Source organism: Microtus pennsylvanicus, chromosome 5 (genome assembly GCF_037038515.1).
Source record: "Microtus pennsylvanicus isolate mMicPen1 chromosome 5, mMicPen1.hap1, whole genome shotgun sequence".
NCBI lineage: Eukaryota > Metazoa > Chordata > Mammalia > Rodentia > Cricetidae > Microtus > Microtus pennsylvanicus.
This window is the reverse complement of record NC_134583.1, coordinates 81557793-81571909: the sequence shown is the minus strand read 5'-3', so window position 1 is coordinate 81571909 and position 14117 is coordinate 81557793.

Below are 14117 nucleotides of genomic sequence, written 5' to 3'. Positions count from 1 at the left end.
CCTTGGCAGCAAGTGCCTGAGCTGCTAGCTATCTCAGGCCCTCTTCAGGACTCTTGCCATGGTGCCTCTGTGCTTCCATCAGGATGCTCCCTTTCCCTCCATCTTCCTCCTCCCGAATTCACTGCTTAGCTATGCCCTCTGTCAAACCTATCCATTTTGCTCCTTATTTCAGCTTCTATGGCTTTCAGTCCTGTGATTTCCAAAGGTGTGAAGTACTTTGTTTAACTTCTGGTTTTGTTTCCAATGCTCTGCCAACTTCTTCATCAATTCCCTGTTCAACCCTCCACATGGGTTTTACACATGTCCATTCAACCCTCTGCATGTGTTATACACATGTGTATCAGATACCCTCTGATTAGCTCCGTTGTGGGAGACTGTTCCAGTCACCAGCTGCTTTCTTAATTTTCAATGTGGCTTCTTTGCTCATCACTTTGGCTATTCTGATGGGGTTTGGCATAGCATGAGCATTTATGATAAACCACATGGCAAAACATTTTCTTTAATAAACGTTTAGGAAATTTCCATTCAAAAATTGAAAATGCAGTACATATACATATACACATATAAGCAAATATATGTGTATACACAGACACATACATGCACATACAAATACACATATGCATATACTTTGATCCTAATAATATAAACAAACCCTAACTTCAAAATCTTCTACAAATCAATGATAATCAAAATATTTAGTTTCTGAAAGGGCAACCAGGAAATTGTATGCAATTTCTTAAACCATGATATGGCTCATTTAATAACATTTGTTTAAGGAGACAGAAGTTTTCCAAACACAAGAATCTTCCAGATGGAAAAGTGACACACTTGCTCATTTCAATTGTGTGATGCGTTTATTTAGGACACTCTTGATTAAACTGACACATCCAGACTTAGCTGGCAATGTCTCCATAAATGCTTGCCAATCTTAACAAATATCAGAAAATGTTTCTTGGTCCCCAGCAAACCCTTTGTGAACAGCAACTCAAGAGCTGGCTTACTTAAACAGAGACACACACTTTAACACCACGGGAGTCGCACAATCCGCTCTCGTCAATCTCCATGCTCCCACTAATATCACAGACAGCATGCATTTTCAATTGTAGAGATTATTTGAGACTCCAAACTGATTATCATCCTCTAGAGAAGGTCCCTCCTGGTTCCTGGACATTGACTATGATGGATCCCTGACAGGCCCAAGTCCCCAGGGACTTTCATCAGGTCGGGTAACCCAAAGCTGGCCCTAGCTGAAGGACTGACCTAATGACAGTTTACTCTCCTTCTAGGTACATGTCCCTCATTCATTGTCAAGACCAAATTCTGGATAATCACCTGCTCTGAGTCCCATTCTCTGCCCTTCCCACTTGTCTCGGGCAGTCAGAAGTTCCCTCCAGGGGAAAGTGACCCCAGGTTTTAGGGTTCCCAGTTAGGCTTCCCTCTCGTATTCTTGCTCTTAGAATGAACTAACTGCAAATTTCTGAGGCCTTCGAGAATTTGGGCCTTTAGGGCTGCTATTATATCTTCCAGATTTCTCAGCATGGGGAAGATCAATTTATATGATTATTCCAAAAAAAAAGGAGCCCAACATGCCTACTGATGAACTTTTAACACTTTGGTTGTTCCCAGCACAGTGTAAGGGCACTGTGGAAGACAGCCTGCCTGGGTCACTTCCGTTGTCATTCAGCTGCAACATCTTCATCTTTGTTGTATATTGCTCAGACAGCCCTTAGAGTGGCTTCCATTTTTCACTTGTAAACAAGGATGATAAAAGCATCAACGCGGAGGAACCACAGGGATATGATAGGCAAATGACACAGACAAAGCCCAAAAGAGTCTGGATGTGGCAGCCACCACTCCAACCTTCCAAGCACATTCTGTGTTAAATCCATCCGCAGATGAGTTGGGACACTAATGTGAAACTTGCCTTTTCTCTTATTTGAAAGCATGCTAGGTTTGAAGAGAACATGTATCTCTTACAAGATTATCATCCCAAGAAATCGAGTGATCCGGGAGTGAGGAGATCAACACAGGATGATTAGATTTGCTTGTCTAAAAGGAGACTCATACCCTGCCACCCACAGGACCTCTTAGTTGTGAGTCTGACACGGAACAGCATGAGTAGATGAAGACTGAGGATTTCTGAGTTGGCTATAGCAGTTACAGGCAATTGGTTTCAGCTCCTCGGTCCTTAATGTGGCAATGGAGGTGTCACAACTCCACGTTCAAGTGTTCTGGTCAGCCTCAGGTCACGATCCATGACATGACCCAAGACCTGCTTCCTCAGGTCTCTAAACTTTGAGTCCCTTACCCCAGTTTCTGTGTGCAGGCACAGCATGTTCTTGACCGACAGGAAGTCCAGAGATTGCCTTAGGGAGAAGATCAGAGCTGAGAGCATTTCCACTTGCCCTTTACAACATTGTTCTCTTGTCATTTGCTTAGACCCCAACTTCACCAGGAGCAGAGACGGGCTAATTGGACGGATAAAGGGGTCACAAATAACCTGAAAGCAGGGAAAGAAAGACCATAGTTGATAGCAGCCCATTCTGCCCTGCTGGTGCTCAGAGAGACAGAACTGCCAGGATGTGGCCAAACTGCTGTGTGGTGGCCAACGGATGTGCGGGAAGCTGGAGGGTTTCCTCTTATGCAGCTACATCTTAAGCCATCCCAGCCCTTATTAAGGTATCACTGGCATATGATAAGAGTCACTCTGTGAAATGTACGGTGTCATGAACTCTGGTCACTGCATAAAACATGTGGGCACTGTAGTCAGATCCGGATGGCCCTTGATCCTACGGCTACCTCTAGCTAGGCACAAAGTTTCCTCAACCCACAAGCTCTGTCCTGCCTCTCCCCCTCCATCTTCCTCTTCACACACAAAGAGACTGACACAGCGTCCTTCATGTTTCACTTAACAGGCTATGTTTCACCTGTGTTGTGAGTGACACAGGATAAGTGCTGTAGACGACATTTGCCTTCCGGGCGTGATGACTAACATCTTAACCTGACCTGTCACTCTGTGATATACACATTGGCCTCCATAAACACACATATTTGTTATTGTTAGTTAAAATGTAATTTTAGTAGAGCTCAATAAAAAGATAAAAAAGACATATGAGAATATGTATATATAATTTTAAAACATGCTCAGTGTCTTTGCACAAGAGGATCAGAGCTTCATTTTTCCTGAGTAAATAAATACTTGGCTGTGGGGTTGCTAGGTCACATTAAGCTTGGGTTTAAATGCTTTTGTGAGACATTTCCATGCCGTACTTCCAAAGCACTACAGGTAGAGCTAGTTTGCTTCCAGCTCGCTTAAGGACTAGAGAATTTATCTATCCATCACAAAATGTTGTATGTAAGCTGATATCTGAGCAACAGAGATATGCAGGAGTTTCTCACACTGCCTAGAGGAGGCTCTGGTACTTGTCTGACCCAGGACTCTGGCACCTGTGGCCCAGGACCCCTTCATATCAAAGGCCTCAACCCAGAGCTAGACTCACGGGCCTGCTCCCCACAGAGACTCCCATGCACAGCAACATAATAAAAAATGGTTAATGTAGGCATGAATCATAGTAACAGTGATCACGGTGGCTAATGAGTAAGCACAGATTAAAGGGAGGCTACTGCCAAAAAGAATATTTTTATATAGAAGATTGTTGCAGAGCAGCCCAGCATCAAATCCGACGGATGGTATCCCTAGAATAAGCTCTCAAACCACTAAGTAGCCAGGGTCATGAATTTCCCCCAGAATGAAGAAAATTCACCACGACCCTTCCGTCACCAAGTTGGGACCACACAGCAATGTGTCTCCATCCTTCCTCCTCTCAGCCAGACCCAGCCCTAAAAGTAATGCTCTGTGTAGGTGGAAAGGGATGTGTGGACAGATGCTGGGACCCCAAACCCTGAGATTCCACTGCAAGGGGATTCCATTCCTGTCTCGCTGGCTCAGTACAGAGACTGCAGTATGATAGCCACACCGGAGTCCTGTTGGTCTGCTCGGGGCTGCAGAAGCTAGATTCTACCCAAGCCGCTGCTCCCAGCCGAGTGGATTGGTGTCTATGCAACAGAAGCAGCCAGCAGTAAGGGGTGGTGAACCGTCCCACAGAACACCACAGAGAACCTGCAGATCATGCAGACGGGGGTAAGGAAGACTGGGGGTCTTGCTCTGCCAGTTCTCAGTGGGGTGCTCTCCCCTTGCTCAGCTTATGATACTTATCCAATCCTGCCTTTACAACTCAGACACTGTTCTACAAATTTTTATTTATTTTCCATAAATAGTTTACACACCTAGAAAAAGTATGTGATTCCTTTAAAATACGGACTGTGAAAAAACTTACTGAAAATCCCCAGCATCCCAAAGAGCAGCATGGAGAGGTCTTTCCACGACCTGGTTACATCCAGGAAAGACCAGCTTCTAGGCACATGAGGGCATGTTGTATTCTGTGACACCAGACAGTCCAGATGAGCTACAGTGTAGCCAGTGGCAGGAGGCAAATTCCACAAAGACGGGAAACAAGATGGCTGCCAAGCCAGGACACCCTTGGCTCACCATCTTCTCCCTGCCCCTCCCCTGGGAGGCATTTTGAGAGGAGCAACCACTATATTAATGAGTTCATCTCAATCTGCCATTTCCCTTCAGGAGGGCTTGTTACCTAACACACAATTACTTGTTTAAATTAATTAAATTCTCTGAAATAATTAATTCCTCGATGAATTCGCAGCGTTATTAGTTGGAATAGTTTTCGCCATCCAGTGATAATACCTAGGATTCTTTTTGGCTAATGAACCAGAACAATCCATTTCCTGATGGACCCAGAGTCTGGCAAGGTGGCCGGTTCCCATGGCTGTTCAGCTTCCCACAGCCCTTCCTACCTTCTTTTTAATGGGACCCCAGGGAGAGCAACGGGTAGTCCCCTGGCTCTTAAAACTTCTCACAGAAGTTGGCTGGAATCTTTGCACACTGTAAATCTGATTGGGTACCCAGAGGTTTGCACGCTATTCCCCCGCTGCCTAAAGCCCGTGAACTTTTTATCAGAAACAAAGTTCAAAATAAAATAGTAACAATAAAAACAGCATTCCTCACTCAGGGCTGCCAGCCCCTTGGGTGGAGCAGGTTAAGGAAGAGACAAGAGTTCTCCCGTGGGCTGTATGAGTGACGGCAGCAGAGATCAGAGAGCAGAGCCACCCGCACCAGCTCCCTAGAGGTGAACTACTGCCACCTGCTGCCTACATGGGCCTGTTAGTCACAGCGGCAAGAATGTCGAGGTTCCCTGGCACAAAAGTCAGGCAGATTTAGGTGTGGCTAGGGCTCTCTAGCAGTCAGGCAGGTGCCTCAGCAGAAGCCCCTCCATTAAAGAAGATGGGCGTTCAACCAGGGGCCCCTTTGCTCCTTTTCAGCCAGCATCCCCTTAGAGGTCATCTCATGAGAAAATTGTCTCCTCAACAAATGCCTACTCAGCAAGTGTCCTTCAGCCAAAGTCTCCCCAAAGAGTGACCCTGAGCAAGTGTTCCTTCAGTGGGTGTGTGCTCAGCAGATGTCTTTTGGTATGAAACCCACACAAGCATCCCCTTGAGGGCTGGCCCTTAGCAGGTGTCCCTTCAATGGGTGTCTCTTCTAATGTGCCTTTTGTCCCATAAACCACTTGGGGAAGAAACTGTAGCCTCTCACTGGCCTTGTGGGCTAAAGAGCACCCACTTTCTGGGCAGCAGAGAAATTAGTAAAGGAATGAAGTATATAAAGGGGACCAGGAGCCAGGGTCAGCCAGCAGGTGGCCAAAGGTATCCCACTGCCCAGTCACTTCACATGGGGCTTCAGCTGCTTGCATTTCCAGCTGCATTGGGAAACTCTGGGAATGGTCAGGAGGCCCCTGAAGTCTACAGTGGTCCTTGCCATCTGCAAAGTGTGAAGCACTCATGGCCTCCCAGCTGGGTCTCCCAGCCTCTGTCCATGTCCTAAGTGACACACCATACATCCCAGGGGCTCAGAGCCTTGAAGGTCCTTGTGCTTTGATCCTGATTGAAAAGGTTCCACCATGAAGAGCAGTCTCAGTGCTGCAGAAATGTGAATAGCAGTGATCCATTCAATCCCCGCAATTACTTCCGGAGTAATAATAATATTGTTGTCTTTTCAAAACAAGCCCTTGTCTCCGAGTTCCCTGTGCGGATAAGCTCTATCAGATATCAATGCTGCTTAAGACAGAGGGAGGCAGTGGTCACAGCTACTGTTCACAGTTCCTAAAGCATATAGTTAAGGGGTTTGTGATGCTTTCTCTACCATGACCGATGCCATCCAGAAGGATATATTTAACAGAGCCTATGTTGAAAATATCCTCCCCTGGGATCCAGGAGTCATCAGATCCATGTCTTCCTCTGCCAGCCTGGATTATTTCCCAAGTAATACCTGGCCCTGCTTTTGTTCCCTCAAACTCACACTTGAAATCTCTGCCACAAAATGAGTGTTCTCGCTAAGTGTGGTGATACAGACCCAAAATCTTGCCCACTCCAGAGACCAAGGCAGCAACGTCATTTGTGTAATGCCTGTCTTGTTTACAGAGAAAGTTAAAGCCAGAATGGGCAAGTCAGCAAAAAAAATCATTGGAATAATTAAAATCAATTTAAAAGGCCAGAGATACTGAAAAGTGCTTAGGGGTGTTTGTTGCTCTTCCAAAGGATGGGAATTTTGTGCCCAGCACCCACAGTGAGCAGCTCACAGCTGTATGTAACTCCAGCTCCAGGAAATCCAACTTTCTTCTGGCCTCCTCTAACACCTACACATGCATGGACATTCACACACACACACACACACACACACACGTGCGCGCGCACATATGCATGCACACAAACATATGCACACACAGAGAGACATTCGCTCACACACACTCAAACTCACACACATACACGGACATTCTCTCTCACACACACACATACACACATATAGTTTGGAAATACCCACAGACACATAAATAAAAAGATAAAATAAAAATTTTAGCGTATGGCTTCCCCTCTCTTAAAACCACTGCTGGAAAACTAGACCTTGTAAATGGTTAATGATGTGACTTTTATTGTCCTGCTGTTGCCAGAGTCCTCTTTACATGCTGAAATTCCATAAGATGCATGTTTGTAAGCCAGAAAATTATGTTTAGCTATCTATTCCTCTGGTTTTATAAACGTTGTGCATATCTATTTCTTGAGAGTATCTGCTGGAAAAATATCCCACTGAGCCCTATTTCTACTTGGTTCTTTTAAATACATACCACTTAATTCTATAAAATGTACAAAATTCCAATAAGTAAAATTACAAAAGTGTGTCTTAAAAAATAAAAACAAATTAAAAATAAAATTTTTAAATAAACAAATAAATAAACTTAAGGAGCTGAAGTCATGATCGTAAGACAGCCATAAGCAGAGGTTAAGCAACTGGACACATGTTACATGAAAGCATCTACTCTTTGCCAGAGAGAAAATGGACCAACAAGAGAGGAACAGAGGTGACAGGGGAGAGAATCGGGATACAAAGCAGAACAAGGTAGCAAGGCATGTGCATACGACAAACACCACAAAGAAACCCAGTGCTTTGTGAGACGACTTGATTTTAATCTAGAAAGAGGGGGTGGAGGATGGTTATGCACCGTAGTAGTGCAGCACTAGTGTGGCCTGCAGAAGGTCATGGACTCAGTCCAGTTCAAGGGTTCAACGCCAGGCCAACTCTAAAATCCTCTACAGCACAAAGAACGAACTCAGCTCATCAGTCAGTGAGACCGCTCAGAAGTTTAAGCTGGGAGTCAGGAAGAGCACCTGGCAGTTAGTCTGAGTTCTCACAATACCAGAAAATGATTACTAGGAGGTGAAAAAACATGAAAAAAAAGAAGTGGGAATGAAGTTAATTCACCTTAAGTAACATACAGATACAATATTGATCTGTACCCTTGACTCTGCCCTTGAACGTCCGCAAACAGCAGGCAGATATTGGCATCTACCTGAGAACTTTTGTGCTCTCGCTGAAGTCAGGAACTATCTGCGATCCAAACTGTTTATTTACCCTAATAGTTGAAGGTGTCCCCAGCAGAGCCACAACCAGACCCTCTGCACAGTGGCTTCCTGCAGCCTCCTTGGAAGGTGTGGTCAACACTATTCTGCTCCTGACATAACTGTATGCAGATTCTAATTAGCATGGAATTGCCTCACATCCCCAGCCTTGTGCCACGCTGGAATGGATGTAGCATGCCTAACTCACTTTGTTTAAACCTTCATTGCTTCCTGTAAGTCATAATAGGTTCAGTTTCTCCCAGGGTGATCCTGTGTGCTTGGCCTTACGTAGTCTTAGTTGGCCTGGGAGTGAGTGAGTACCTGGCCTGATCTTCTACCTATAATGAATGGTGCTGCCCAGGTCCCATCATGCACATAAATGACTAAGTCACTTCTGCCTTCTGTTGGGCTGAGATCTGGGTTGTGTCCACAGCCAGGCAGATTACCTGGACAAGCCTAAGCAGGAACCACAGTCCTGAACAACCCAAGGCCACCTTATCCCAGGGAGGAACAATGTCCCAAAGCAAGGTGGTCACTAACCTAAAGGAACATTCCTATAACTAGAAATAAAGAAAACAATGAATAAATATGGAAAACTTAACATTTAATATGAATCCTGACCTGTTTCACTGTTTAGTTTTGTTTTGAGACACGGTCTTCATAAGTAGCCCAGGCTGGCCTGGAACTTATGACAATCTTCTTGCTTCAGCCCCTAAGGGTTGGAATTACAGACATGTGCCAATACATCTGACTCTATGAGTTCTTATCTTAAATATGAATATTTCTGTATCTCAATGGGAGCAAAAGCACATTCTCAACTGATTCATGAGCTTTTATTCCACACATCCATGACAAGAACCCAGAACCAGAACCATGGAATTAGAGCAATAATAACCCATTCCCTTAACCCCAGCCCTGGCACATACAGAGTTGTTGACTGACTAATTGACTGAAACCAATAATTAAAGTAAGAACAGAGACCCAACCCAAAATAAAATTGGACTAGAGCACCCAGCTTCCTTAGATCTCAAAATTAGTGCTTGCTCAAGCTAATCTCACATTAACCTTAGGAGGGAAGGTAGTCTACTAACAATACCCTTTTAGACTAAGAACTGACAAGAAACACATGATGTCAAGATGAAGACTATGGCACTCTTAAAGGAAATGATGCTAGACTAAAAGATGCTGATGGACAGCATCCAGACTCTATAGGTCCAGCAGGAAGAAACTTTCTTTACCACAACCCTGTCCTAGAGCCTCAAAGATTTATCCTTCAATGAGTGAGTGGATTTGTGGATGGATGAAGGATAGACAGATGAAGAGATAGCTAGATGACAGATGAATGAGTGGGTGTGTGGAAGGATGGGTAAATGGATGGATTAGTGAATGTATATGGATGAGGAGGCAAGTGGATAGATGGATATGTTTATGGGTGAGTTTATAGATTGTTGGATTGGTGGAAAGAGGTATGGGTGGTGGACAGATGAATGGATACCTGGGAGGGAGGGTGGGTGGATGGATGGATGGATGGGTGGATGGATGGATGGGTGGGTGGATGGATGATGGGTGGATGGATGGATGATGGATGGATGGATGGATGATGGATGGATGGATGAGGATGGATGGATGATGGGTGGATGGATGGATGATGGATGGATGGATGAAGGATGGATGGATGGATGATGGATGGATGATGGATGGATGGATGATGGATGGATGGATGGATGATGGATGGATGAGTGGATGGGTGGGTTGGTGAGTGAATAGATGGGTGTAGGGGTAAACAGAGAAATAGGTAACTGGGTAGGTGGATGGATGAGTAGCTGACTTATTGAGCTGGAAGATGATTGGATGACAGTGATAATGGTTGACTGACCTGTTCTCAGGATCCTTGGTCTAGGAAGTATCTATACTGGAAAAAAAATAAATATTTTCCAAAAGGGTACGACATTCTAGCATTGTGATTGCATTTTTATGAATGAATAAAGAAATGCCTAGGAACCATCTAAACACATACTAAATCACTAACACGCATGAACATGCATGCCTCCGTAATGAGGCAAATCAATTAGGGTTTCTCGAATTCTTTAAAAGTTTCACATGGAAAAACTGAATCAAATAACAATCTTTTAAAAGAGAAAGCTCCAGACCTAGCCAGGTTCCTTAGTGAATTCTGCCAAATATGTTAAAGTTACACAGTTCCTTGAAATCTAAGGCTGGCAGAGAAGGCATTTCCCAGCTCACTCTGCCTGACCAGTATCACCTGAGCACTCAACCTGACTAGGACTTTGTGAGCGGGTACTACAGATAAGTAGTTCCCACGGGCATAGACACATAAATTCCCCACAGGCTATTGGCATATCTTGCTCATTTTCAAATGTAAACATGTCATGGAAGTATTAGTCTGAGCTTCAACATTGCACACATTATTGTTCATCAGAAACAAAAAATACATATTAGTAAAAAAACAAGTGCTTCAAAGTTGAAAATGGTGGGAGGGCTAGGTGTGGTGGTACACATCTTTGATCCCAGCACATGAGAATCAGAGGCTAATGAACCTCTGTGAGTCTGGGGGTAGCCAGGGCTATGTAATGAGACCCTTTCTCAAAAAAATTAAACCAAAAAGTATAAGTAAGCATGAATATATGAATGAATGAATGAATGAATGAATGAATGAATGAATGAATGAACAAATGAATGGACAACCAAGGGAGATCAGTAAATGCAAACTGTCAATCACAATATGGCTCCTACCTGCTGGCCTGAACAGCACAGCTGATGTGGGATTCATATGCTATGAATATGTTTTATTGCCATTGGTTAAAGCTGTTTTGGGCCAGTGACTTAACAGAATATAGCCAGGGATGGAAAAAATATAGAGAGAGAGTAGGCAGAGTTAGAGAGAAGCCACATAGCCACCAGAGGAGACCAACACTAGACACCAGAAAGAACTTTACCAGTAAGCTACAATACACAATACACAGATTAATAGAAATACACAGATTAATAGAATCTGTGTGATTAATCTGTGGCAATACACAGATTAAGAAATGGGTTAATTTAAGATGAAATAGTTAGCTAGAAATGTACATAAGGTAATAGGCCAGGCAGTGCTTTAATTAATACAATTTCTGTTTGGTTATTTTGGGTCTGGGCAGCTGGGAAATTAACAAGCAGTCTCTGACTACAGACAGCTATCAGATTTCTTCTTTGTACTGGCCGGATTTTTTTTCCAGCCTGATATAAAATAGAGTTATCTGGAAAGAGAAACTCAAACTGAAGCAATGCCTTCATCCAGACTGCCTATAGAAAAGTCCATAAGACATTTTCTTGATTAAGGATTGATGTGGGAGATTCCAGTTCATTATGGGTGATGTCACCACTGGGCAAGTCAGCCTAGGGTGAATAAGAAAACAAACGGAGCAAGTGAGGACGAGCAATCCAGTAAACGACACTCCTCCATGGCTTCTACTTTAGTTCCTGCCTCCAGTTCCTGTGTTGAGTTCCTGCCCTGGACTCATTTGGTGAAGGACTGTAATGTGGAGCTTCAAGCCACTCCCTAAATCCCTTGGGGGGGGGGGGAATGTGCGTTGTGTGCGTGCATGTGTGCGTGTGTGCATGCGTGTGTATGTGTGCGTTCGTTCTGTCAACTCTGTTCCTTTAGAGCAGTGGTTCTCAACCTTCCTAATGCCATAACCCTTTAAAACAGTTCCTCATGCTGTGGTGACCCCCAACCATAAATTTTCATTGCTACTTCATAACTGTAATTTTGCTACTGTTATGAATTGTAACTAAAATATCCGATATTCAGGATATCTGACATGTGACCCCTGTGAAAGGATCGTTTGACTGCCAAAGGGGTCGTGACCCACAGATTGAGAACATCTGCTTTAGAGACTCTCCCCCTCCCCAACTAATACCCTCATCATATGGAGAAAATCAGTCACAAGAAAATAATAGGTATTCCCTTTCAGAATTCAAAACTTGTCTAGTTTCTAAGCCTAGGAAGTAAATTCTGTGTTGGATGTTGAATTTCCAGGAGATGCTAGCTTTCTTGGGAAAGGTGAGACCCAGGAAGCACAGAGCTGCAGGTCCCAGGGAGATCTGGGGTCCCCAGAACTTACCATTCTGCACACACTGCAGGGCCCATTCAAAACCCTGAGTGCTGCCCGGCATCACCTCCTGTCACAGTTCATAAGAATCTGGGACATTAAAAAAAACTGAGAGGTACTAGATGACCCCTGCCAGGTTAAGCCCAAGAGTGGGCTCTTCCACCCAAGGCTACATCTGTCACCTTGACCCAAAGTAAGGTGACCGGGAAGGCACTGGTCACCTCCGGCCTCCCCAGTCACCTACTTTGTCTCTCTTTCTCAGGGCCACCCACCACCCTAGTGGTCTCAGTGGAGGAGAGGAATTGGTAAAAACATCCGTGAATGCAGTGGCATGTCAGAATGACAGAGGAGGAGTCTAAGGGGTCCCTGACCTCAGACACATCACTAGGGATCTCAGAGTGAGTGTCTGGTTAGCCAGCAGCAAAGAGGATGTTGCACGGCAGAGCACAGATACTGAGCACAACCCCTCTATCCCTGCCACCACCAGTATCCCCCAGGAGCGGCTGGAGGTCATGAAACCACACGGTATAGTGTGATTCTGACTTCTCCATCAGACATGAATGACTGAACCTGATGCTCTTTAATTCATTATTTGGAAAGTAACCACAAACATGGAATATACAATTGTCAACAACGGAGCTGGCTGAGTGTTCAAGTCCAGTTGCATGTGCAAGCCTGAGGGTCAATGTGTCCTCTGGCTCCAGTCCTTGGATGATAGGGGATTATCAGCTGGTGGTGCCTGCATCCAGGGGTCACTGCAGAGAAGAGATTCTAAGCACTACTTGAGCTTCCCTTCTGGAAGACAGTGAAGACAAAAGTCAAAAAGTGGATCATATAGGCCTTGGCGTTGGCTTGGACAGAACAGGGAAGTAATAAAGGTTAGGACATGGGGCCAGAGGAGTGTCAAATGAGGCAGCCTGTGATCAGCCCCAGTGATATCGGAGAGGATAGGAAGGGTCTACAAGGGTGCATCACCCTATTACCCAACAATTCCTCCTGGACAGCTAGAGTAAGTTGCGTGTTGAGCTTGGACCTACAACAGCAGCCCTGATTCAGCCTGTAGCCAAGCCAGGCAGGCTCAGGCAGCTGATGTCTCAACCCGAACAAGAGATGATCTGACCAAAGATCTGAAGTAACCAAAGTACAGACTCTCTCAGAGCCACTGGGGCCTCTCCAAATCCAAATGACCAGCCACTGATTTTCAATACGGGCCACCTAAGGAGTCCAGTTCTCTCTGGGGTCCCTAGGGCCTGAGAGATCAAGGTGAATGAGGTAGCGATCACAGGTGCTGTTGGTTGTCTAAGTTAAAGGGAGGAAGCTAAGAGGACAGTGTGAAAGCTGGGGGATAACTTGGTCAGGAGAGGGCTAATCTAGCTTTCATGAAGCCCTGGTTCAAGTCCCAGCCCCAGAAAACTGAGGGTTGGTGGTACACGCCTGTAATCACAGCATTTGGGAGGTGGAGGCAGGAGAATCAGAAGTTCAGGGTCATCCTCAGTTATACTGATGTGGGATTCCCCTCTGTATGCTATTAATATTTTATTACCATTGGTTAATAAAGAAGCTGCTTCAGCCTATAGCAGGGTGGAATATAGCCAGGCTAGAAGAGATAGATAGATAGATGATAGATAGATAGATAGATAGATAGATAGATAGATAGATAGATAGATAGATAGATAGATAGTAGGCGGAGATAGATAGTAGACAGAAGGAGACACCATGTAGCTACAGAAAGAGGCAGATGCTAGATCCTTACCAGTAAGCCACAGCCTTGTACCAATACATAGATTAATAGAAATGGGTTAATTTAAGATGTAAGAGTTAGTTAATAAGAAGCCTGAGCTAATAGGCTAAGCAGTGTTGTGATTAATATGGTTTCTGTGTGGTTATTCTGGTCTGGGTGGCCAGGAATGAACGAGCAGTCTCCTGCTACATTACATAGCTAGTTTGAAGCCAGCCTGAGACACATGAATCAATGTCTCC